The sequence below is a fragment of the Amphiprion ocellaris genome, chromosome 6 (assembly GCF_022539595.1).
Source record: "Amphiprion ocellaris isolate individual 3 ecotype Okinawa chromosome 6, ASM2253959v1, whole genome shotgun sequence".
In the NCBI taxonomy this organism is placed as follows: domain Eukaryota; kingdom Metazoa; phylum Chordata; class Actinopteri; family Pomacentridae; genus Amphiprion; species Amphiprion ocellaris.
This window is the reverse complement of record NC_072771.1, coordinates 38,183,730-38,209,630: the sequence shown is the minus strand read 5'-3', so window position 1 is coordinate 38,209,630 and position 25,901 is coordinate 38,183,730. Positions and strand designations below refer to the sequence as shown.

The window sequence follows — 25,901 nt, the reverse complement described above, 5'->3', positions numbered from 1 at the left end:
TTAGGGTTTTTGTTGTTTGTTTCACATTACTTTTATTCAAATTTAAACCAATCCATCATTTTATATTTTATTATTTGTCTCCTATTTCATGTTTGTTTTTCTGTGCATTGTTTTTGATTCCTACATGTGTGACTGGGTGTTTTTCTGTTCGTTGTAAAGCACTATGTAGTGGTGGTTTTGGTAAGTACAATACCAAACTTTACAATTACTACTGTAACTATTTTGATTATTGGTTGTTATCAAAATAAAGCCTACATATGGCTTCTCAAATGTGAATATTAACTGCTTTATGTCATTATGGACTGATTATTTTTGATTTGGACACAGACATTTAAATTCTGATTCTGACATAAAAGAAAAGGAGCCAAAACTGAGCATCTGCTATGAATATTGGACAACAACTAATGCCACGACTTGAACAGCTAAGGACAAAAAAACAAGCATGATTTTTTTTTTTTTAACTTTTTCTTCTATTTGTGTGACAACTTCCACACCAAAAGGAGGACATGTAGGAACCAGATAACCCAAATTGTCCACAGTTGGTTTTTCTTTCTTTTTTTAATGCTTTTCTGAGAACACAACAGATATGACACATAATTGTGTCTTTACATTCTTGTTTTTCACTGTTTGGTCCATGCTACCTCTTTTCTGATGACTCATGGCCAATACAGATTTATGCCAAGTCATGGTGAGGAAATGTCCCTTTACAATCCCCAAATCTGGTCTCACGAGTATTGCATCAGACAGGAATACTCCGTAGACTGAACCAAGCACAAAACACCACCACAGATGTTATTCACTCCTTTTGGACATTTGATAAAACTGAATTTATGGAATAATCAAGACAATAATCTGACTATTAGCTGGCACAACTGAGCCTGTGACAAAAACAGTCTATTTTGGCTAATGACCACCTTAATATTGTTATTAAGCAAAACCAGAAGTAGCTTGTTCTCTGTACTGCATCCAACAGTAATGTGCATTAAAGGCAGATTGAATAAATCCCAAAAGAAAACACTCCTGTCTGTAGCCACTGTAGAAAGATGCACACCAAAAGTTAAATCCTGCATGCAAAATACTCAAAACCACCACTGTACCTCTACAGATGGGTCCAAAACAAAACACAAATCGGCAGCTCCAAAAATGTAGTATTTGCCTAATTTCCTGGTAAAACCATCAGGAAAATGCTTTTCATTGTTCACAAGTCGCCTGAAATCAGTACAGAAGTCCACAAAGTCAGATGATGAGTCAACGTTCAGTGGGTCCGGCTGCTGTATAATCACACACCGAGTTATTTCTGGTCCTATCACTTTCAACTCGCTGCTATTCTTCCTCTGCTGCAGCCACAGGCCTCGTGCACGAGGATAAACATAGGATTCAAGAACGACAAGCATTTGCTCAATTAAGACTGTAATTATGGAAATCAAAGAAAATTATACATACACTCCGGGCATTATGTTCCCAAACATCATTCATTCCTGACTATTTCTACGTCATTTTATCTCTTTCAGTAAATTTATGCAGCTTGTGTCTGGAAATAGATTCTTGGAAACAGATCCTTGTTATTTGGAGGATTTCAGCATAAAATTTCTTGCTTCTGAGCAAAGACTGAAAATTACAGAGCTTCACATTGAACCATCTGTGAGACACATGCAGGGAGACCCAAATCCAGCTGAATTTTAAATCTACAACACACTGCACTTCTGAAAATCCAGCAGCAGCTCAAATGCTTTGCAAATGTGGGAAAGCTTTAGGTTTGATTGAGAAATGTCGACCTCAGAGTCTGAGAAGAAGCAAAAGGAGGTCATTTACTCAGAGGTTAATTTGTGGGCTTGGAGCAGGTTAACCTGTAGTTAACACACAGACAGCGTGAAAGACAACAACGCTGGAGGTTCTGAAGTACTGTGGAAACCAGAAACACTGAAATCACGACACATTTACACTGGAATAAGTCAGAGAAGGCTGAGAGGAAATATTCAGATCCTCTGCTCTTAGCACAAGATCAGTATTTCTGACTGGCATGCCAATAACTTTATCACTGTTTCCATAGGTTATACTTGTACATACTGTTTATTACTCTGCCAAAGAACGGTGGAGTTATGTGACGATCGGCAGATATAGCAGCCGCCACAGCATCGCTGTAACCATGACAACAAGTGAACACTGTGTCAGTTACCTGCTGACGATCACATGATTGCATCCTGCTACAAATTGACTGTGATTTATCAGTTGGAAATCATCCAAGGAACAAATGATCAAACTGTGGGCTGTTTCTGAGTCCTGCTACATATTTATGTCATGTATGTAGCAAACCCCAGCCAGACAATGGTGAAGCGCCTGATGGTTCACAAAGCCTTTATTTACATTCAGCCGTCAGCCTTATTTTGAACACAAATTCACCTTTCTGTCCTACACTCCCTTCTTCAGGAAACACCGTCAGAGCTTGTTTACATTCCAGCTGCTTCTAAGTTTATACACATCCTTTACTAGACAGCAACAGCTGGAACCGTTTTCTTTCATCTTTACATGAATTTTCTATTATATATGAATTTTTTTATTAAAGATTTCATCCATCGGAAATAATACGTCAACTGAGCAGCCTTGGAGCAGGACTGAGCTCTCTGAGGGTTTTTCTAGTTACATGTACATTACTGTTCAAAAGTTTGGGGTCATTTAGAAATGTCCTTATTTTTGAAAGAAAAGCTCTTTTCTTTCAATGAAGATACCATTAAATGAATGATAAATCCAGTCTAGCCATAGTTAATGTGGTAAATGACTATTGTAGCTGGAAACAGCTGATTTTAATGGAATACCTCCATAGGGGTACAGAGGAACATTTCCAGCAACCATCACTCCTGTGTTCTAATGCTACATTGTGTTAGCTAATGGTGTTGAAAGGCTCATTGATGATTAGAAAACCCTTGTGCAGTTATGTTAGCACATGGATAAAAGTGGGAGTTTCCATGGAGAACATGGAATGATCTGGGTGACCCCAAACTTTTGAATGGTGGTGTATATATTTCAAATGTGCACATTTCTTACTGTACTCTTAAGGACAAACTTTTGTTAGATTGTGTGAATGCATTGTGAATTGTGGATTGCTGCCTAATTTTGTTGAACACTGTGCATTGATATGTTCTCCTCCAACCAAATCCTCATTGGCAGAACAATCTCTGGTGTTTTTAATGAGGAGTAAAGCGCTACATCAACAGTCATCCAGCATGAATCCAATATTTCTGTGAGACTGCTAGGTTTAACCTCATTTACATTTACTAAACGTTTTCTCTGAGTCGACACCAATTCACACCATGTCAAAGAAGTCGTCGGTGTGGCTGCATTTTGTTCAAACTGATCTTCAAAAAGTTGAGTGCAAACTTTGTGTAAATAACAGCTATCATAGCTCCACAACCAACATGGCTGTGATCGTCTAAAAACAGCAGCTAATTTGTCTGCATTATATTCATCGCTACATCGTGTGCTGGATCACTTATTGACATAGTTCTGTTTTCAGAAATCATATTAATATGGGCAGCTGGTCTGCTCTCAGTCTGTTGTTATTATTTCAGTGTAAATGGCCAGGTTAAAATGATTTAATGTGCTGTAAAAACTAACTTTCTGTGTTCATGTTTAATTCATTTAGGCTAATAAAGCTAGTACATAGAGAGCATTCAGTTAATGTGCAGGGTTTATTCCCCACCTAACTAAGCTTTTCTTTGCTTGACTCAACAAAAGATTAACTTCAGGTAAACAGCAACTGAAATTACCTTTTTCACTTATTGCATTTTAATAAATAACGACTTGCTTTGATTTCTCATCATTTCAGTTTTAAGTATTACCTTGTTTTAAACTTTTAGGGGGAAAAATGTGACTCGGCAGTTACTTAAGAGTCTAGAAATTAGTACAATCATTTATCCCTTCTACAATACGGCAATGTTTGACATGCATGACAGCAATTTAGCAGTGGTGTTTTCCTCTTTTGATACTCCCAGTGTGGTAAATTCTCCACAAAGCGTCCTTAACTTTTGATATTACTCCACAGATTCCAGAGGTCAAACTCCAGCAGCACTTATATTTCACAGTCAAATATGAAATTAATTAAAAAGAAACAAGAAATCAGGTTTTTTAGGAAATTAAATGAGAGTTCTGTTGTAGATCTGCTTTTATTTAGTTTAAATATATTTTAAATAGTCATACATTTTGGTAAATTATAGGAAGAAACCAAATTTTCAAAGCACGAAAGTAATTCTGGCTCAAAATAACTTTGAATATTGATCAAGACTAGACACAACTACAATTTCTTCACTTTCCATATGATGTACAGCTAAAGAAAACAGTGACTGTGCTTTTCATCAGTCAATGTTTTTGTTCATTTTGTCCTCAGACTCTCATTCAAACTAGACAAACTAATGGAAAGAATATCAACACTTGCAAGAAGCCGACCTCCCTTTTAATTGCAAAAAACTGCATGCATTAAATCTGTACTGGTGCTTTTATATGCATCAGTATAATAAGAGAATCCACTTATCTGTCCTCTTAGCCTCCACTTACGTAAACTCAGCAGAGGAGGCCACATTTCAGAGAGGTGTCTTTAACTGCTGTTGCTCTAATTTAGGAATGTGCTTTATCTGGTTCCACCATTTATCTTGACAGCTGCTCTCCAGAGGTTCAGTCGTAAGAATCTGGCGTGAGACTGTCGAATGCAAACAGAACGGCAGCAACAATCTGCAGGTTTAACAGAAAACTCCCTCCATCTTTCCTCAGTGAGGTACGAACAAGTGAAGCTGAGACTTCAAAGGCAGCAATAAAACATGTGAAAGGAAAATGATAAAAACAACATCAGTATCTCACGCTGCTTTACTCCACGGTATCTTCGCCTGAGTTCTTTGAAGATGTGGTTGTGATTACTCTGACATATGCTTCTGCTGCTGGATCATCGCCTGGTGGGATAAAAATGTGGCAGATTTATCACCCGGAGATTCGTTTTTTCCCCTGCAGCCAAAGAACCGATCAGCTACTTCTGACATGCTACAAGGAAAGTTTTGCCAGCTTGTCTCATCGTTGATTGCTTCGATCACTTTTAGCTGTCGGCTCATTTGAGATAACACTAAATTTGATTGCAAAGAACAAAATGGGTGCAATTTATCTGCATGAGTAGCTGCTTCTGGAGGAAGTTCTTTTGACAATGTCTCTGCTTATTGTCAGGTATTATTTTAACTAGACTTTCCTGCTCTTCTTTCACTGTGGTAATGATCAATCCTCAGACGTCCAGGCTTTATTTTCACCTTTCTCACTCTCTGTTCCTCGGTCTAGAAAGGGAAGGATAACTTTACCTTTAACTACAGACACTGTACAGTGTATCATTAATCAGCCTATTCAGCTCACTGCACTGAAGTTGCCTTGAGCAGAGATTTAGGAGGTCATTCACTCAGTGCAGGACACACAACTCTACCCAGCTTTTCCTCTGAACACATTAATTCCTTCTGCTGACAACATCGCCCCCTAGAGGAAAAACACCACTCAGATCTAAAGAGGATGTGGCTCTGGTAGAAAAAACACGCACTTCCAACTACAGCTGCAGTAGAAAAGTGGATGTTATTAATGCATGTTTCAACCAAGTCTTTGAACTTGTAAAATGCCTCAATAGATCTTAAATCTCAGCCCCAAATTGAACTACAGCTTTATGTGTTTAATATATTAAGCAACCTACTGCAATACTTTCTCATTTCATTCATTGGCCTGTTTCTGATGCTTGTCACATAAACAGAAAGCAGATTTAATTAATGTGCAATGACATAAACCATAAAAAAGGGAAGAATCATCACTTCTGAAAGGCTAAATAAGTATTTTAGACATGATTAACAGTTTATCAAATTCAATTTTATGACTAAATAAATAGCCATCCAATAAGCTCCAGTTCACCAGAGAAAACAGGTCAAATAACCAACATTTTTAATTTCACCGTCTCAATATGTGACTGAACTTTATAAACTTTTTGTCTTGTTTCTGGTCAATAAAATCGCTTATCTTGTCCAAACAATAGGTCCAAATCAAAGAGATAATCAATGTGCAATGATATAAAACATCTAAAAGAGTAATTTGGCATTTTGGGGGACACATTAATTCTTTACCAGATGTTGTCTAACGTTGAACTTTTGAACTTCTGTCTTGTTTCTGGTTGATAAAATTGCTTGTTTTGTGCAAGAAACAGGTCCAAGCCCCAGAGATAGTCACACAAAATACAAAAAAGCCACAAAATTTTGCAACTTAAAGGCTAATTTGACATTTTAGACACCTTTAAGGGTAATCAAAATGCTGGCTGATTCAATTTTCTGCCTGATCAAAGGAGGACCCATCCAATAAGCTCTAGTCCAGATGAAAAAACACATTAAATAACTAACATTTTTAGTTTCACTGAACTATATCAATACCTTTTAAATTTCTGTTTTGTTTCTGGTAAATAAAATCGCTTGTTCTGTGTGAGCAACAGGTCCAAACCCCAGTAATGATCAATGTGCAATGACATAAAAATCAGAAAAACAAAACGCTGGCTGATTCATTTTTCTGTTTGACTAAAGAAGTAGCCCTCCAATAAGTTCTAGTCCAGATGGGAAAACCAATTAAATAATGATGAATGTTTTTTTAGACATTTTGAACCATTTTGCGCATCTTCAAAAGAGTTTAAAGCCCTCAGGGGGTCCTAATAAAGACACAGTGCAACTCTTTAAGCTTCTCTTACCAACAAAGAGTTGAGTTTTGACCTGGTTTTCCAAACAGCAGCCGATTGACAAAAGGTACAAAAGCATCCTCTGGGGATTAATCCATCATTTTGTCTTTATTTCTTCTGCTGTTGCTTCTCTCCATCATCATCATCATCATCATCATCATCCTCCTCTTCCTGAATCACTTGACCAGTCTGGTTTGGCCTATTTTCTGTCTCTTTATCTGTCCCTTAAACCGATTCAGACTATCCTCCTCCACCACATGTCCTCCTCCGTCCAGCCTGCACTTGACCAAGGACAAGCTGGAGCCATTTATTTGTTTAGCTCTTGAGTGGAGTCACTAAGGCGGAGGGGAGCGATGGGCGGGTTAACACCACCCACCACCCAGCTCCATGCAGGGGACCCTCCTCTATGGGGCACCATTAAATCTAGACTCAAAATGTCTCTGCAGTTTGTCATTTTGAGCAGATCTGAGACCACAGACGGACACCGGCTTCGGTGCAATTTGCTCCTTTTGGTGTCATTTAGATTAATTTTGAACATTTCCAGAAGAAAAAAACAATCCATTTGTCCACAGAACACAACGGGCAACCAGTGTTATTATACAAGTAAAATTAAACACATGGACCAAGCATGCATATCTTAATGTACAAAATCAAAGGAAGACACAAACACACACTCCGTGGCCACTTGTTTCACTGTAATGTAATAAAATTTATTCCAACTCTTTTGCCATAATAAATCCAGGATTATCTGTAAGTGTGTATTTTTGGCACATCTTGATTGACGTGATTCTTGATCTCTGTCGATTCTTATTTCAACTAAGTGATTAGCCATTTATAAAATGCCAAAAAAAGGCTCAAAATGTTGATCCCAATTACTCAATTGTCAAAAATACAAACACTTCCATATACTGCAGTCTGCCACTTTTAACTAAGATCAAAAAACAACAATATTACTATTAACATTGATAATGTGTCTGCAAATGTACACATTTCCAATAATGTCAAACAACTCATTTTCAGATTTTATAAATTTATGGAGGACTTCCTGTAGTGAACTGCAACAGATTATACCTATATAATAACCTTAATATAATGGGTACTGAGTGTGTGTATTTTAGCAGCCCGGGTTTATGATTTTGTATCATCATTTATCAAATCTTAGTGGAGCCATCTCACACTATCATGCTATCATTCTGTACAAATCAAATAAACATGAAATGATTTTGAGTAAACGTGTTAAGTTTGGTCTAATGCATCAAAAACTTTCAGACTCCTGCACTGACTCATGATAAATAAATGTATTTTTGGAAGTTACATAGGACGCCAGAGTCAGTTTGCAACTTTTTGATTTGCTCATTCCTCTATTAAGCGCCTCTCTCATGAAATAAAAGTACTAAAAGTTCATTTGTCTAACACTTTTACCTAAACTTTCAATTTGGCCAGCTACCTTACATTTATTTCAATAATACAAAACAACTTGTCTGACAGAAATAGATGTAAACTCATAACAAGTGACACAACACAGCACTGACTAACTACTGTAACGAAATCCAGAAACTGATGCTGTCCATCACACACACACTGTAGCACAATCCAGCTTTTAGCTTTCATGACAAAAGCCAGAAAAGAAAATCAGCTTTTTATTATGCATATATTGTCTGCATCCTGTTTACAGATCACCTGTGTCCAACACACGGCTTCATCTAAGTGCTTCAAATCTGTAGCTCAGGTGGGAGACGGTCCCTCCCCAACACTTTCACTTGTGTTGTCAACTCGCTCAAAGAGGCATTGTGGGAGAAATTCTCCATCTGAAGTGCTCCCATGTTTGCTTTTGTGCCAAGTGAGCCCACTCTGCTGACCTTTCGGAGACGGACCAATGAGATCCGCCGCTGCATCCTCCGCTGCCCTTCTCCTCTGACAGCAGCCAGACAATGAAGAACAAGCTAATTAAAGTGATGACAGCATGAAGGGGAGGAAAGAAGGAAGGCTTCACTGAACTTTGAACCAACAGACACTGAACACCTTAGAAAGAAACTACTAGCTCATTAAGCACTAACAACTGATACTGTACGTCCACATTGTACCCTTTACATACACTAATGTGCAGTATTTGTGTTAACGTGTCTGCAGCACTGACATCCTGCTGGTTGAACAGATAACTATGTCAGGAATGTTTTGTGTGTATTGATTAGATTTTTTTTTTTTTGTTCTGCTCCTCCCCAAACACTTGAGCTGCTGGACCAATTATGGTGTTAATGAGTCACACTGTGCTGGATTACTGCCAGAGGAAGGCGGAGGGATGCTGGAGGTGGTGGGCTTCCACTGATGCGTAGAGAGGCTCTGGCATCAACAACGATCAAAAGCTGCAAGTGGGAGACACGGTTTTGTTGCAAGTTGTCACGCAAGCATGCAACCGGTTGTACTGCATGTAGCAGAGGCAATGCAGTGGATAATGCACTGATCGTGACACTCTGAAGCATCACAACACATCTTTATTTGTAATTTTAAATGGCTATGGATCATTCTGCATTATTTACAAGTCCGATTCCAGTCTCGTATTGACGGGACAAGCTTCAAAACTGATGCAAAACAGACACAAATATAAGCTGCTGCACCTTATAAAATCCATGTCGCACACATCCTTGCAGAAATTTTACTGCAGAAAGTACAGTTTTCCCCTTAGTTAACCCCTTCACATACAGTCTTTCCATTTTATTTCCCGTAAGTAGCTTTAAAGGTGTTTAAATCATCTGACAGCATCAACTTGTTCCAACCATTTAGTCAATCTAAATTATGACTATGGAGAGGAAAACTAAAGCGGGCTCACCAATCCATGTGCACGGCGTTCCATTCAAACAACACTAAGTATATGTTGGTCTGCTACAAAGACGGTCACGTTGCCTCTTATATCAAAGCCAAGAGAGCAAACTAAGCTCTTGTGGATGTTTCTGAAAGGCTGTGACTTTGCATTTTTTACAGGATATAGCAGCTACTTACAGACTGGGCTGTAGTACCATGTTGGCGATTATTCCTGACGTGTGGCAGATGCTACAGACAAGAGTTTGTTGTTCAATTTGTCAACATAGCATAGAATTTCTGGGGAATTTATAACTTCCCACCGTGCAATTTCCAATTTCAGCTGTGCCTTTTTGAATAACATCTCTTTTAATGATGAATGATAAAAGGTGGATGACAGCACATCTCGCTGCACAGCCTCACCCTAAAAACAAGCATTTGCTTTGAGTTTCATTTGTGTTCTTTGCGCATGCAGAGTTCACACTGTCATAAATTTCAGCTGCACATAGGATTCTGCAGACGGATCCATGTGGACCCACAAAGAGCATGAATTGGCTTAAAAATGTCTTCATTCAGCATTCACTAAGGAATAAACACCTGTAGTAAATATATCTGTTTAGAAAGTAGTAGTGAGTTTACATCAGCGTGAAGCAGCGAAGCTTTGGAAAATTCAATAAGTGATGCAATATTTGTACAGACTGGAGTTACAGTCTCATATAACCTTATACACTAGTACAAAAACACACACGGTGAGCCAAACTGTGAGATTTAAAGATGTTACTCTGGAAAATGAAAATGATCAGTACTCAAACAAAAATCATACATTTAGGCTTCGGGATTTGTACAGACTGTGAAAGAAAAAGCTGAAACTGCATTTTTGTTTGCACATTTGCCAGTTTATCATAATGTATTGTGGTATTTATGAGCAACAAGTTTGTTTGTGGAAAGCTTAAAGGACCTTACAAGGTTTAAGGACACATCCAAGTTCAGGTTCACTGAGAGGACATTTCGTTGTAACTTCTTTGGAAAACAGATGAAAGAAAAAGGGCTTCAGAGATAAAACTAAAACTCTTTCAGGGTGAGGCGCAGCAGTAACACACCCACACATACTTCTCTGTTATTTTCCCTGCTAGCCTGTTGTTGCATTTTTTCCAGCTTATCTTTGAGCAAAATATGTGCAACGAACCTTTCCTCAGTTGAGGACATCAACGTCTTTTCTGGTGCTTTTTAGGTTTAGCTGTACATCAGCAGAATGACAAGAATTACAAGAAGCAGCATGAAGTCTCACAAGAACCAAACTGTTATTTTTACATCCAAACAAAGAAACGAAGCTAATCTCCCATGAGGAACAAGCGTGATCATCATAAATAACCAACAATTACAGCCAAATTCCTACAAAATTACAAAGCAGATCTGATTTTAAATTAGTAACAGGTCATGTATTTATAGAGCTCACTTTCAAAATCAATCAGGACGCCCTCAGGAGCCTGTTTTTTTATCTCTAAGGTCTCCATCTGTGTCATGGTCCAGGTCCTGGGAACAAAAGACACCTGCCACATTCAGCAGCTTTCAACCACAAGACGAGCATGAAATGGCTTCCACAGATAACGCGTTTCCATCTAAAATGTTATCTGAATCATTAAACCGCTTGGCTTCTGAGAAGCAGTCGGTCATTCAGTTTAATAAGAATCTTCTGATCAGTGTCATCACCCGGACGCAAACAGAAGGTAGCAACTAATGGTGCAAACAACAAGTATGTAGGTTTAAACCAGACACACTAAAGCAGCTCTAACTCAAAATCAGACCCTTAAAAAAACGTTTAAAATGGTTCAACATAGTGTCCGTTCTGAATTTTCCACCTGCTCAATATTAGATAAGAGTTAAAGCTACAACAACATCCCTTATTAGTAGCATTTAAATGATTTAAAGGAAAAAAATCCTAAAATAATGACCTTAAACACTAAAATCATTCTTTTAAACTGACAATCAGAAGATTCATTCACAAAGAGGAAGTAAATTCACTTAAATCTTTCGCTTTGAGTCAAGCTTTAGTGAACTCTGACACATGAATTTGCACCTTTCTACAAAGAAAGCCACTAAAGTTGGCCGAAATGTCAAACTTTTTCAACTGGCCATCATCAAACCCAACAAGTCGTGATTGCCGATGTCTGCAGAGGTATATAACACTACTCGATGGCGCCAGATCAGCGGTTCCCATAGAGTGACGGATTTCTTGGCAGACCGAAACAATATCAAAAGTGACTGCCACACTGCAGATTTGCTGATATTTTGCCATTTACAGCTGGTGCAATCTCCTCTTTGTGTTCACTGTGAATGTATACATGTGAGGGAGGAACAACTGTTGTCCGCTAGAATCAATTCAGAGTTGACGAACGGTTAGTATCAAGAACGTCTCTGTACACACATGCCCAAAACTGTCACCTACAACTTAACTCTAATAAGCTAGTCAATCTGATTTTTACACAAAGCTGTCAGCCTGAGAGACCTAGCTGTATATTTGAGTTATTATGTCAGGTGTTGCAGTACCTTTCCACTCCCATGACTCCAAATCATGGCAGGGTGATTCATAGTTACCAACTAGCCTTTAACTGTTCTGAGAGGCAGATATACCGTTGTATCATAGCAAAAACTGGGCTTTTCTTTGCTTTTGAATCTGTGAACACCACATACAACATCTGTATACCTGTTATACTGAAATTAGGAACTGCAGAGAACAGTAATGTTATCCCCTCCATAAACATGCAATGACGACTGCCAGTTCCTGTTAGCGCTGGCTTTAAATTACGTTTTACAGGTTAATTTAGTTGAATTTTCAATGAGGCAGACCAATAAATTAGTAAAATAAGACGGCAAAAATTGCCCACAAAAGAAAACACTCGACCAAAAAACAACCGCTGATAGTCGATATATTCAGCCAATCCTAAAAGCAACCATTAAAGAAGACCCAACAGCAGAATTATGTCTCATATAAAAATTATAAATTGTCCTGTCCTGAAAGAGTTGACAAACTGGCTAGCTAGCATTAGGGGCCTTTTCAATAACTATTGATGAATGACATTGACAATAATGACAACATAATCCCAAGTTCACGGCCCACATTTGCATGTTTCCTGCTTAAACTAGTCCAGTGAGTAGTCAATACATCAAAAACAATGCAGGTTTGCACCCTCACTAGGTTATTCAACCTCAAAAAAAAAAAACAAGTATTTCTTGACGAGATAAAGGGCAGCACATCATCAAAGTGACCAATACTTGAAGAACTTTACATTTTGCCTAATTCAAAGCAATGTTTGTCCATAACCAAGCTTTTAACAGACCTTTTGCAAAGAAACAGAGCTGAACTTCACCACGCTGCTGTTGCTTTTATTGTAGGCTGCTTCGTATAAAAAAAACATCCAATTTAAATGTAATGTAAAACATATTTACGTCCATCTGTTAAGCATGTCGTCCCCAGCTGGCTTTTGTGATGCTCTCAGCTGGCCTCATTGTTTATCACGGAGAGGGTCATGAGCGTACTGCTTAATGTGGTGACATCAGCAGTTCGGCCTGATTAACTGGCTTCAGTGTCATTTGTTATCAGGGATATCAAGCATGCTAATCTGGGGGACTCGGCGTTATCCCACTCAGCTGCTGGGACGCCTCGTGATGATAAAGCAACCAAATTGCAGCGATTAGGAGTTTATTTGGCCTTCAGAGGGAACGCAGGTCACCTTATTGATAAGATCACTGCAACGGAAAGTCTAACACTGAATTCTGTAAACAGCAACAGGCCAAGAAAGGTGACTGTAGCTCTAAAACCTTCGAGTTAGTCCTTATTAATTCACGGTGTTCCTTCTCTAAATCTCCTCATTGACATGAACCTCTTGTGTTTTTCCAGGAAAAAGGAGAGGAACTCAAGGATGGACTTGAGAAAAGAAAGAAGGCAAGAGAGGAAGGGAGGCAGAGAGAGAGAGGACTAATCCCATTAGCTAAATGATTGGTTCCACTGAGAGAGGGGGAGATATGGGGGAGGAAGGGGGGATGTTTTTAGGGGGAATGACAGTAGCAATGAGGCACAAACTTCCTCCAAAAAGGAATCCCCTCTCTTTTCTTTCTCCCTGTTAGCATTGACAGCGCTGAAAGCTGTCCACATGCCACTTTATTCCCAAATTTGAAAGTCTAATTTATTCCCAAGAGGGGAAACAACGAGGAAATACAAGAACAGAAAAAAAGAAAGAAAGAGGGAACTAGGACACACCAGATACAGAGACAAACACTGACCCACTAATGATAAACTAAAGAAAATCTCATTATGTGCCTTTAGAGAAGAACCTTAATGATTAGAAACAAAGTACTGCATTTAATCAACAAGATTAAAGCAAAGTGCTAACATTGCTAACTTGTGTAGCACTATTATGAAGACAAAATATGGCAAGCAGTCCGAAACAAAACTGCCAAGGAAATCAATTAAAATCTGACCATTTTTTGGTACTTTTGGTAAAGACTTGCAATGATAAACCAATTAACTGTCAGTTATTAAATTAACTGACAACTGTTTTGATAATTTATTAATTGGTTTGAGTTATTTTAAGAGAAAAAAGTCAAAATTCTTTGATTGTAGCTTCACAAACTTGAAATTATTATTATTTTTTTTTTATTACTCCTCTATGACTGTAAACTGAATATTTTTAGGTTATGGAGTAAACAAGATATTTGTAAACATCATCTTAGGCTTTGGGAAACACATTTTAAAGACCAAGCAACCAAATAATCAGATGAGCTAATAATTGAGAGTGTAATTGACCTAAAATAATTGTTGACTGCAGCTTTAATACTGGACAGTATGTCACATTGACACCCAGTGCTGCACGTACACGTGGAAAAACACTGCATCAAGCTCAAACCAAACAATCTGAGACAGTTCCTGACAGACACTTGGGCCGTTTCCAATCAACAGGAACAACAACAAAGAGGCTCCCTGTCTTCTTACAGTAAAACTTCAACAGGTTCAGGAAGTCGTGAAAACAGCAAATGGCTGTTTGACTCAGCGAGAGGTCGAGCTGCTGCAGGTAAGGAAAGACAACCAAAGGAGTGTTGCATGAAAGCTCTGCCGAACCAGTAAGTTTTACCTGCAAAGCAAATGTGTTTAAGCAATTTATATAGTGATAAATTGCTAATTGGAGGTATTTTACAGCAACAGTGGGAGCCAGCTAGAGCACCTGCACATTTACAAAACACTTTTATACCATAAAACATTAACCTTTAAAGTAATTGGGCAGGGTCACTAGTTTACACAGCAACTTCTATACATATAAAGGACCGTGGGGTGTTGTTTAGGTTCTCTTGCCCTCCAGGTGTTGCTTATGTGAGCTAAAGAGTTGAAAAAATGAAAGGTTGCACACCATTAGACTGATTCTAGATATCTGCAGGGGCCAAACATGTGCAGGACTTAGGCTTGATTTATTAGAATTAAAAATATATTGTTTACTTTTGTGTTAAACAAGACTTTACTTTAATAAGTTTGTAGGATTACAGCCTTAGTAAGTCACTAAGTTCACGTCAATTTCTTATCCTTATCTGTCTTCATAATGGGGTTTTCAACTAAAATTTAAATAGATTACTGTAAGTATTTAGGTCAGATTACAGTGCCAATATCAGTGCTGGAAAAGCCACTTAATTTGTGGATCAAAAACATAATCAACTGCTTAACTTTTCTGAGATTTAATCTTTTAGATCAAAAATAGATATAAAAAAGCCAAATATGTGCTCTTTACAGCTTCTCAGATGTGATAATTTACTCCTTTTACCTCTTTGATAGGACATAAATGGAGTATTTTGTGGTTTATGACATCAAAACAAGAAATTTTAGGTCACATGACGTTGACTTTGACTCTGGGCCTTTGTTAGACATTTACAAAGAATATGTTTTATTAATTAAGCTTCATAAATTATTGATAGGTTATTAGATAAAAAATAGTTTTTACATCTCTAGATGTAGAAAACACTGTTTTACAGTCTTGTGTTATACTCTGATGTTCAGTAGGCCTATGATGCAGCCTTTATAAAGTAATTTCCTAATTAAATAATTTCATACATTGACAAATATAGAGATAAAAAGGTGTCTAGCTCTCTAGATTTACCACATACTCAGTTTTTCAGTCTTGTGTTCGACCAAAATGGATTATAGAATAAGTTATGGATACTGGTTGGCACGACAATGTTGTGTATTCCCACATATTTCATGATAAAAACACCCCCCAGACATGTTTAGTCTCCGTGTTTGAATAAAAAAATGACAGCTTGGATTGGTTGAGCAGAGGAAGCTGTAATAACTGTGGGACTAACTAATGACTTCCGTGTCATCCTTTCATTATCTTGGCCTCAGCTCGCGGTCACAGGGTCAGAGGCTACCAAAACAGTAGCATGCCTTCATAGGTATAATGCAACACATTGTATGGTGTTGGCAGAGGAGGGCTGAGAGGGGAGGGGGGGGTTGTCTTCCCAGTGGGAGTCATGCCGGCCGACAATAGCGGCAACATTCCACTGGAAACACTGTGGCATTATGGCCGCCCCCTGTTCACCGGGAGGATCTCCACTTCCACCAAAACAAAGGGATTAACTCACTGGCCATTCTGGGAATTTTTACTGTCACCTTTAGGAATGATTCAGAGAGCGGGGAGAAAAAAAGGAAAGACAACAATTTCAGCGGTGCTGTCAAAATGATTTAGCTCATGAAATGTCATGTTTTGTTGGACAGAAGTGTTTTTTTCAGACACAAAACCACGAACAACAAGAATTAAATTTAAAAATGTATCATTATGTGCCTTTGGAGAAAACTTATGATTAAAAACAAATTTAACACAAGCAGCCTGAAGTAAAACTACCAAGAAAAATTGTCTACATTTACCTACCTTCTGTTACTTTGCCACAATTACTCGATCAGTTGCCAACGATATTTCTGATAATCCATTAATTTGCTTGATTTGATTGACTGCTATGATTCTGCGTAGCTTTTATTGCTCTAGAAACATCACGTTTATTTGACAAAAATTATTTTCAAGCAGTACGTCAAATTTTCACATTTTAACAGCAAATGCATCCAGATGCAATATAAAAATGATTACGCATGTATTTTAATCTTTAGTTCCACCTTGAGTTTCTCTTTGGTTTGCTAAACACGGATTATTCAGGACATGGAACTAAATTCTGCCAAACAGAGCATTGATGCTATGATAAGTCAATTTAAGCAATATTTTAAGACAAAGTATACATTTTCTGATTTCAGCTTTTTAAGTTCGAGTATTTTACTGTTTCCAAACAGTAAACTGAGTATTTGAAGACATCCCGTTGAGCTTTTTTCAAGATTTTCGGATATTTTATATACAAAACAACTATTACACTAATTGAGAAAGTAATCGACAGAAGAAAAGTGTTGGTTGGAGCCCTGTTTATGTTGTGAAATACAAACCTAAGCAATAAGTCAGTATTATACTAGTTTTAGTACACAGGGGGGGATGAAAACACATTGCTGCAATAATGGAGTCAGTTTAACGTTAACCTAATTTTGTGTAGTTTCTGCAGCATCATAGTGTTATTGTAAAATGGTCTCAAGTTCCTGAAAAGTGTAATGACTCCTAACTGAGGAACCGTCTTTAATTACATCCTATGGAATTTGTTTTATTTGAATCAGTCTGTTTTAGAAGTGTACGTGGCATCTCTAATGTGGCTCAGACTTGAAACATTTAGCCCAGCTGGTAGAAAACATCCATATATAAATGTTGTGCATCACCAGGGCAGCTCCTGGCCAGAAGGCATCATCCATTAACAAATATTGACCTGAGCGGTTGCTCTGCTATTATTTCAGCTACACTGGAGGCCCAGAACAATCAGCATTTGCCGGTGCAGTTTTGGCGACAGATGTCACTGAATATGCAAAACAGACGAGAGAGGAAGGCAGCGCTGTTGAATCAACAATGAATAAGAGATCAAACTGATACCATCAGATATCATTTATTCCATCTCTGGTCAAAACCTGGCAAGAAGACAGTTGTTTTTTTTTAAATGCTCCAAGTATGAGCTCATTGGAAAACCAACTTCCATCACTGTGCAACTCCAAAAAGGCATTAAATAAAAAATAACACTGTCATGCAGGTTTTCATTTTCAGACCAGAGAGGCCACATACACAGAATTTGAGATGGAACTAACCACTCTGATGATGTTTGTGAGCTGCAAGAACCAAGATTAACTTCACTTTTTATTGTTTTAAATGTGAAAATGTCTTTGGCTGAGCAAAAACGCTATAGTACAAAATCCAGTTTACAAAGATCACATTTGAAAGATGACCACATTTTATTTATTTGGTAAACCTGCAGCATTAACATTAATTAGTCAATTATAGATGAAAATCTGTCATTTCAATTGACTAATCAATGATTTCTGGCTAAAAATGAGAGGTCTACACTTTGTTGTTATATAAATAAATCCAGGAAAATATACTAAACAACAACAAGACAGTATAACAGTATAGAATATGACTTTAAAATATGTTTTTACAATATCTTTTTGAAGTGTCCAAATCACAGAGGTATCTTCCTAATTCCTGTCTGCCAACAAGTTAGTTCCTGTTAGCAGCAATAGAAACAAACATCTTGTTCGAGCAGAAGAGCAAGAGGCTGTTTATTTTATCTGGACTGTTTATTTAGAACAACACTAATTCACAGGTAGCTGCTTTGCCATTATTGTGCAAACAGAGCTACCTTTGGTAGAGTTTGCAAAACCTGCAAAGTCCTCAACACTTGAAGGGGATTTAGTGTGACTACATGGGCATTCTGTATTTAATAGTGCAAGTATTAATTTAATAAACTCTTGTTTATTTTATATAATCGTGTTATTTTAGGGATTCGTTCATAACACCTGTCACAACATGTCAACGATGTCTTGTATCCTCACAACTCAAACATAAAAGCCAGGTGAGTTATTGAAAGAGTGAACACTATCTGTAATTTGAATAAACAGAATAAACTGACATGCAGCTGCCAGTTAAACTGGTTTGGTGATAATGTACCTCAGTGGTACTGAGTCCATCATCTCCAGAAAGTTTTAAAATCCATCCTGAACGTATTGTCACTGTGTGTGACTCGTAAGATAAAATATTTACAGTAAAATTATAAAAGTTCTTGTGACTGCTGGGACTACACATCCAGTAGGTAAAGGCTAATGAGCCTTGAGAATATTAAACAATGTGATAAGAGCTCTAGTTCATGTAGCACAAACATAAAACAACTCAATTATTGCTTTGAAGAAACGTATCAACAATGCAGTCTCCCAATCAGTAATCTGCCTTTCCCAGGGTGTTATTAAGTTATCACTTCACGTGTTTAAAAAGAACTTTCATGATTACAAAATACATCATCCCAACACAAGGGCTCAAAACTAAATAACTAATGGACGTCAAATATCTTCAGTCAACATAAATTACTCTGAGCAAACTGATGTGAACTGCTGGGATGAGTCTGTCAGTTTTTAATGGAGGTTACTGTAGCTTTATGATAATTTAAGTTATATATTTTACTTTTGCTGTCTACATAAAAGCCAAACTGTGGATAAAAGTAGAAAATACGCACATTTTATAGGATTATTCCTTCTCAAAGCATCAAAGTTTTAGAGAAATTTTAGTTGACCATCTCTGATTTGCCTGAAAATGTTACAGCACATCTGAATATTTATAAAGACATTAATGACATTTTTGATTGATAGATCAAATACTTTGCAAGAAAAAAGTTTTTTTAAAAACTGCCCAATGACCCACTTTCAGGACAGTTTTCGTACATTGAAATTTAAGGCCATCCTTCAGTGACAATATCTCAGGAACCATTAAAGATAAATAAAATTTTCAAAGGCATTTCCCAGAATCTGCAATAATATACAAGTAGATCAAATAGTTTCAGATTGTGGCTGAGCTGAAATTTGAAAAACAAATCAAGCAGTCCTGGAAAATCACATATTTGAGCACACATTAACCAAAAAACCTAATTCAATACGCAGACGTAACTAGTGGTATTTTCTGAACCATATACACTAATTCCAGCTTATTAAATGACAGGTTTTGCTACTTTTTGTTTGTCACATGTGGTACTAAATAAGAGACAAGCAAACTAAAGCCATCTCTGTGAGCTCTAAGAAATGTGATTCATGTGATTGATTGTATATAAATAATTGGTAGTTGCATGGCTGTGTCTATACCAACCAAAAGTCTCATTTTCAACAGTAAAACTAAAACATGCGCTAAACAATCGGACCTCTTTGTCTCCTCTGACTTTTGAACAATAGTGTACGTCGTTGCATGTCACGATAATATAAAATTAACATAGAATACTTCCTAATATTAAATACTTGGTCACAAAAGTGAAAAAACATTATTTTGCATTAAACCTTCACAACTGATGGCACAGGTATGACAACTTGTGCTACAAAAACAAAAATATTACTACATAGCCTGATCCGATTAGAACAGATCTCTGGAGTTTTAGAATGGTTCTCCAAATATTCTGTGTTCCACGTATCAAAGAAGCATGTTGTGCTAACTTTTCTGGGCCTAACAAACCTTCCATCCTTCAACCAGAGGCTCCTGAGCGAGGAAGCCACCTCGTGCTCTAGACTCCTCAGAACGGAGCGTGGGATTGGTCAGGGCACCTGTGGACGGCGTTGTCATGGCGACCTGCCCCTCACTTTGTGGAAACTGAAACCTGAGAGGATGCCGAGCCATTGTCAAGCTGACTTCACCACAGCTCGGTGATGAGGTCTAAAGTCACGCAGGCAAACACTACAGACATCGTTCACCCAAGTAACCACTGATTTTCATACTTCAGAGCAAAATAAACATACGAAAGTATTAATATAACACTTTATTGCTATGAAAGAGGGAGTCATTATACATTCACTCAATCATCTATGTGCTGATTACAGATCATACGTGTCTTTTTTCACTGTAATTAATCAGGACTGTTGTTGTCTTGTGTAAATGCAGCCTCATATTAAAATGCTCCCCATGTGGTGCGCTGACAGCAGGCCTTTATTGCACAGAAGCTTTAACCAGAGCAGATAACATCAATGGTGTCACCAGGGAGTCAATCTGCACTGTAAACAAAACCCCACTGACCGCAAGAGGAAATAATTTACTGCTGCACTTTAACAGTTTACTGAGAAACGCCCGACCCTCTTCGAGAAGCTTATACAGCAAAATCAAAGGCATGTGGCCACAGACAGGTTTTATGAGAGGCCTCTCGCTGGAAAAGCATTTTTGCTTCCGATTCCAGGACCACTTCAGAGCGTGTTTGTCTTCACTTGACTCTAGTGAGTTTGTCACATGACCAATGGAAATTAGAAGTCTACTTTAACTATAAGAAAGATTCTCGAAAACTGGTGCAATGATGAACTTGCTGCCACAACACTAAAGAGTTCATTTTAACTCATTGCTCAACAGATGTGACACCCGTCCTCTGTGTGTATTTTACAGTGATGTGAACATATAATGGGTTTGTGGTTAAAATCACCGCAATCTGTGATGCCCCCAAAATTCCCCGAGCATCCAGCTAATTACTTCCACAAGAATGTAAAACATGCGCAGACTTTCTTCCCCAGTCGGCAGCTTCCAATTACAGAAAATCTGATATGAAGTGACCTGATACACACCAAAAGGACAGCTGGTCTGCATGTTCTATTAGGACTGTGTACATTTCATCCACCATCAGTGTATTAGTTCTTCAACTTCATACAAATGAACACAACATGTCAATACCAGCACAAAGTAGAGCAAAACTTCCTGCCACTAATTATAATCTACATATCCCCTTTTATTCTCTAAAAAGCAATTCAAGGACCTTGTTCCATCCACTTAAAAATGCTAACTTAATGATTCACAGGAACATTTGAAGTTGCAAACAGTATTTTGATGGTTTGGCTTGACATGATAATGTTGGTAATTGCATCAATTTGATATTGCACACAATTTAACCTTAACTTTCCGCACTGGTTGATTGTAAACTAAATTCAACTTCATGAAATTGTCTTGATGACTTCACCTTGATGTCAGGAATTTATGTCCCCTTCCCTACTCACATATTACTGGAGCAACATGTTGTTTTTAACTAGTAGTACCTGAAAAATACCTTTAATTGTAGAGGAAAAGCTAAACTCTATATAGTTTGTTGGCTGAACATGATTGTATTAAAAGTTGTCATAGCTAAAAGAAGATTGATGCAAACTGTTGCACTATTTTTTGTTGTTGTTGAGCCTGAACACTAGTTTTTAGAGAGTATATCACATGCACTCGCAGTATTAAAGTGGTCATTAGGCATTTCTTTGGTATCATAACTAAATGTTAATTTGTTTGTACCTGACCAAAGGCCATTTTTATTATAAATGCATCATGAGAACTGGATACTAGACTCAAAGATGCCGACCACTTACTTGAAAGAAAATTGCTCAGCGAACAAACAAGCCAATAAAAGTCTTGTAGCTTCCAGGTAAGTCGTGCAGCACACATTTTACAGATCTCTTTAAAAAAAAAAAAAAAAAAAGGTTGAATGGTACAGCAGCATCAAGATCTCCTATTATAACAATGGTTTATATTTGAACAGACCAACGGGGAGGAAACATTAAGTCAGTATTATTGACCGTCATCCTTAATCACCAGCACAACACTGGCCCATGTGGGGAAATAGCAGCTTCACCCATCTTCTCCTCATCTAGTTATTCATCTTTGGTTGTGCCACAAAAATCACTGATTACAGGCATTGTTAATCCTGAGGCTGAAACATGCTGCAACTGATGATGAACACGCAGACAGAAAAGGAAAAAGAAATTGCGCAATAACAATTCTGGCTTCCAACCATTAAATGAACATAACTTGAAATGTTGCACCATCATGAAAACTGTAGTGATAGAAAATAGATAGAATCAATTGGTTTCAATTTTGGTAAATGAGGTATTAGAATACCTAATTGTGCAATTTTCTAAGTAATTTTTGGTCATATTTCTTTCTGAGTTACGAGCCAAGTAAACTGTAGTGACTATTGATTTTGTTTGCAGCAGTTGCACTAAATAAAGTCTTATTTTGATGTAAAGTTTTGTACATTAGCAGGAATGTAACACAACATGGCAATGAAAGAAGTGCTCCATTTATTCAAATGCAAAGTAAGAAATTTTGTCCTCCAAAAATCTGTCAATGATAAACTCAATATTGATCCAAACACTCATAATTATCATTTTGGTAACAATCGTGCAGCCCTAATTGGAAATAAAACACTAAGTCCATGCTAAAATCACATCTAGATCCACAAGATCATGAAGCTGATCAGCTTTGCTTTCACACCACAAACCCACAGTAACAAAATCTGTGATCAAACTAAGACGTCCTAAAAACGTTGGTCTGCCTAAATGAAACAAAACAAATAGTCCAAACCACAGTAAACATGTTACAAGTGAAAGCACCTGTAAAAAAAAAAAATAATAAAAAAAGCACCCTAAAACAAGCAACATCAGCCGGTGTCTTGTTCAAAAGGCCACAACATATTAATTTTTGGACAGCTGCACATGCCAGACAGAAAGGTGGAGCCCCGGTCAGCCTTTAGGTCAGAGTGATTGGATCTTTACTGGGAATGTGTAGAGCAGCAGCTGTAGACACAACAAACACCTCCCTCACCCGTAAAACCCTGACCAGACCCTTGAACCAGTTCACAACATCTCACACATATCTAAAATGCAAGACTCTGGCTCAGCAGTATTTCCCTTGGATGCTTCCAGGAATCAGATCAACGGTTATCATAATGGAGTCTCAGGCAGATATATCTTAGACAGTTGTACTTGCAAAAGTGGCAAAACTGCAGAAATAATATTGCCAAGAGTAAAATTTTCCACCTGTGCATGTTTGTACTGGGTAATTTTATTAAATATACAAAAACTGTCTTTACATGTGCATTAGGATCCCAGCTTCGATCGTATTCAAAGTATGAAACGTGAGAGATCTGGATGTTTAGATCCCTGTATGTTTGATTTTATGCATGTTTTGATCATGTGTACACATCTTTCATGCCACAGTATCTTAGTTTCTATTGGAGCACTCCAGGTAGCATATCCAGGTTTCTCAAAAACAAGATAAGATGCACAAAACATATCTAAATACTCCAAAATCCAGTTAAAAGCCAGACTGGTGCATATGTAAATGTATTCAATGGCACACCATTAAGGACACAAATAGTTATCTACATAATAAGTGCATTTTTTCCTAAGTTCTGTGGAAGTTTACCATTACTTTTTGCACGCAAACTGTGATAAAAACAAAGTCTGCATCAGCAGGTTATCTAAATCCAGTGCAACTTCAAATATGGACACATCTTCAGTAAACAAGTTGTATTAGCAACTCAGCACATTCTGCACTCACCTCCCTCAGGACTTGAAAGCCTCAAAGTTATCCCGTAAATGCATTTCACCCACAGACAGCACCCAGCACAACCAGAGTGAACACATCCCAGCGAGAAATGAGGGATTAACATGGAGACGTCACCCGGCGCTGTCTCACACGGCAGAGCGTGGGCCAATCGCATTGCAGCCGCTCAGACACCAAACACACACACATTGTAACCTGACAATAGGGGAGGCTGTAATATGAGCAGCCTGGTGGCTAGTGGGCCGAGGCTCTGAGGTTCTCTCAGCCGTAAACAGTGGCATCCCTGGCAGGAGACGAACTCAGCAGCTCTTTCTGTGGTGCAGAGGATCATGGAAGTGTGGATAAACTCAGGGAGTTTCCAGTAGCCCTGAGGTAAAAACTTTGATGTTAAAGCACACCCTGGCTCTTGTTAAAAAGAACTGAAATTATTCAAACAGCAGCTTTTTTTGGAAAGGAAAACAACATTAAAACCAGAGCTGTCTTCACTGATTATTTTGTCTTTAAAGAAAAAAAAAATCACATCTGGATTTGTTGAGCCAACAGTCCAAACTGAAAGATATCTATTAATACACAAAATGTGAGGCATTCCAGGGACATCTGTATATTGTAACTAAAGAACACTGCCTGGTTTAGTTTCTCCCTCCCTAGGCTGCTTCAGTCTGCATGCACATCACTCGTGTTGCACCACCCACCACCACAAGAGTGCAAAGATGTATATAAAGCATGGCTGGGAACAGAGCTGTTGCTGTCGGATATCCTTAAAAGAAACGTTAAATATGTATTGTGTACTCCAAAAACACATATGCTAGACAGATGGCTGGCAGAGCAGCAATTCACTACTAGGCAACAACAAACTGAAGCTGTGATGATTCAGGAATGTCAAGAAAATCTAACACACTGCTTACAACACATCCAAAGAACTGCTACCTTTTGCTAACTTTAAGTACCAGCTTAAAATAAGTGATACCACACCAAAAAGCATGGTGCACCTAAACTATGTGCTGGTGCACCTAAATGAAACAGTTAGGTGCATGGGTGCAACCAGTGTAAACAGTTAGTCTGGAACTCTGTCAGGATGTAAAAATTACAGGAATCTACTGCAACAGATGTGAATCCAAGCTGCCTACAGTTTCTGATCTCTCAAGAAGAAAATTACAAACTTTTTAAAGCCACCATTGAAGCCCACAGAGGGTGAGCTTACAGAAACTGTGTCTACTGTCTTAATTAAAGACGTGCACCTACTAAAGGTGGCCAATCAAACCTACGAATTTTCAACCGAGAGAGACTTTGAAATCTGGACTTGACAGTTTATCATGAAAATATGATATTTTTGGTAAACAAGGCTTGTAGGTGACCTATTTACAGCTGGTTAGCTTTCCAAAGACAGGCTGAGTTCTGGTTAAATTGAATCAGTGCCCAAACTGCCTTCTTGAGGAATGTTTTAACTTGACAAGCAAAGTCTGTGCACGTCTGCATAGCTGAGGGATTATCACAGTGTCAGTTGAGCCCTGAATTCCCTTTGCACCTGCCTTGTCCTGCTTAACGTACAAGAAACAGGCGGGATTGTTCACCCCAGTTTTTCTAACCACACCACTCGTCTTTCATTCACAAGTGGATCTGAAGGGATAATGACAAGCCAGGGGTGAGCTGTTTCTATAAACTGACACTTCCATCTGACATGCACAGCAGTGGATGTTTCTGTGTACAGAAGTGTTTAATGTTTTGCTGATCCCTATCATTTCTGCAGCTCTGCAGATCCACCAAAGCTCCACGTTTTGTGGTAGCCTTGTGGTTACAACAAGAACACTGCTGGTTTGATCCCTGGCCCTGTGTGGCGGATGCTTGCTATTGATCGATGACACACAATACCACGAGGAAGGCGGTAACTGCCTCCGCCTGCTGCAGCTAGTTGACGATGGTTACTTTGGGCATCA

At 38.1% G+C, this 25,901-nt stretch overlaps 1 protein-coding gene across 3 annotated transcripts in view; it reads right to left on the bottom strand.

Moving 5' to 3' along the window:
- Positions 1–25,901, bottom strand: part of kank1a (KN motif and ankyrin repeat domains 1a) — an 82,659-nt gene that overhangs the window by 49,809 nt on the left and 6,949 nt on the right. The window contains exon 1 of one of the 3 annotated variants that reach the window (XM_055011365.1): positions 23,962–24,080. The exons of the other annotated variants lie outside the window; for them this stretch is intronic. The gene's annotated coding sequence lies outside the window, so the exon portion shown is untranslated. Of the gene's footprint in view, positions 1–23,961; positions 24,081–25,901 lie in introns of those variants that run through there. 3 annotated transcript variants of the gene reach the window in all.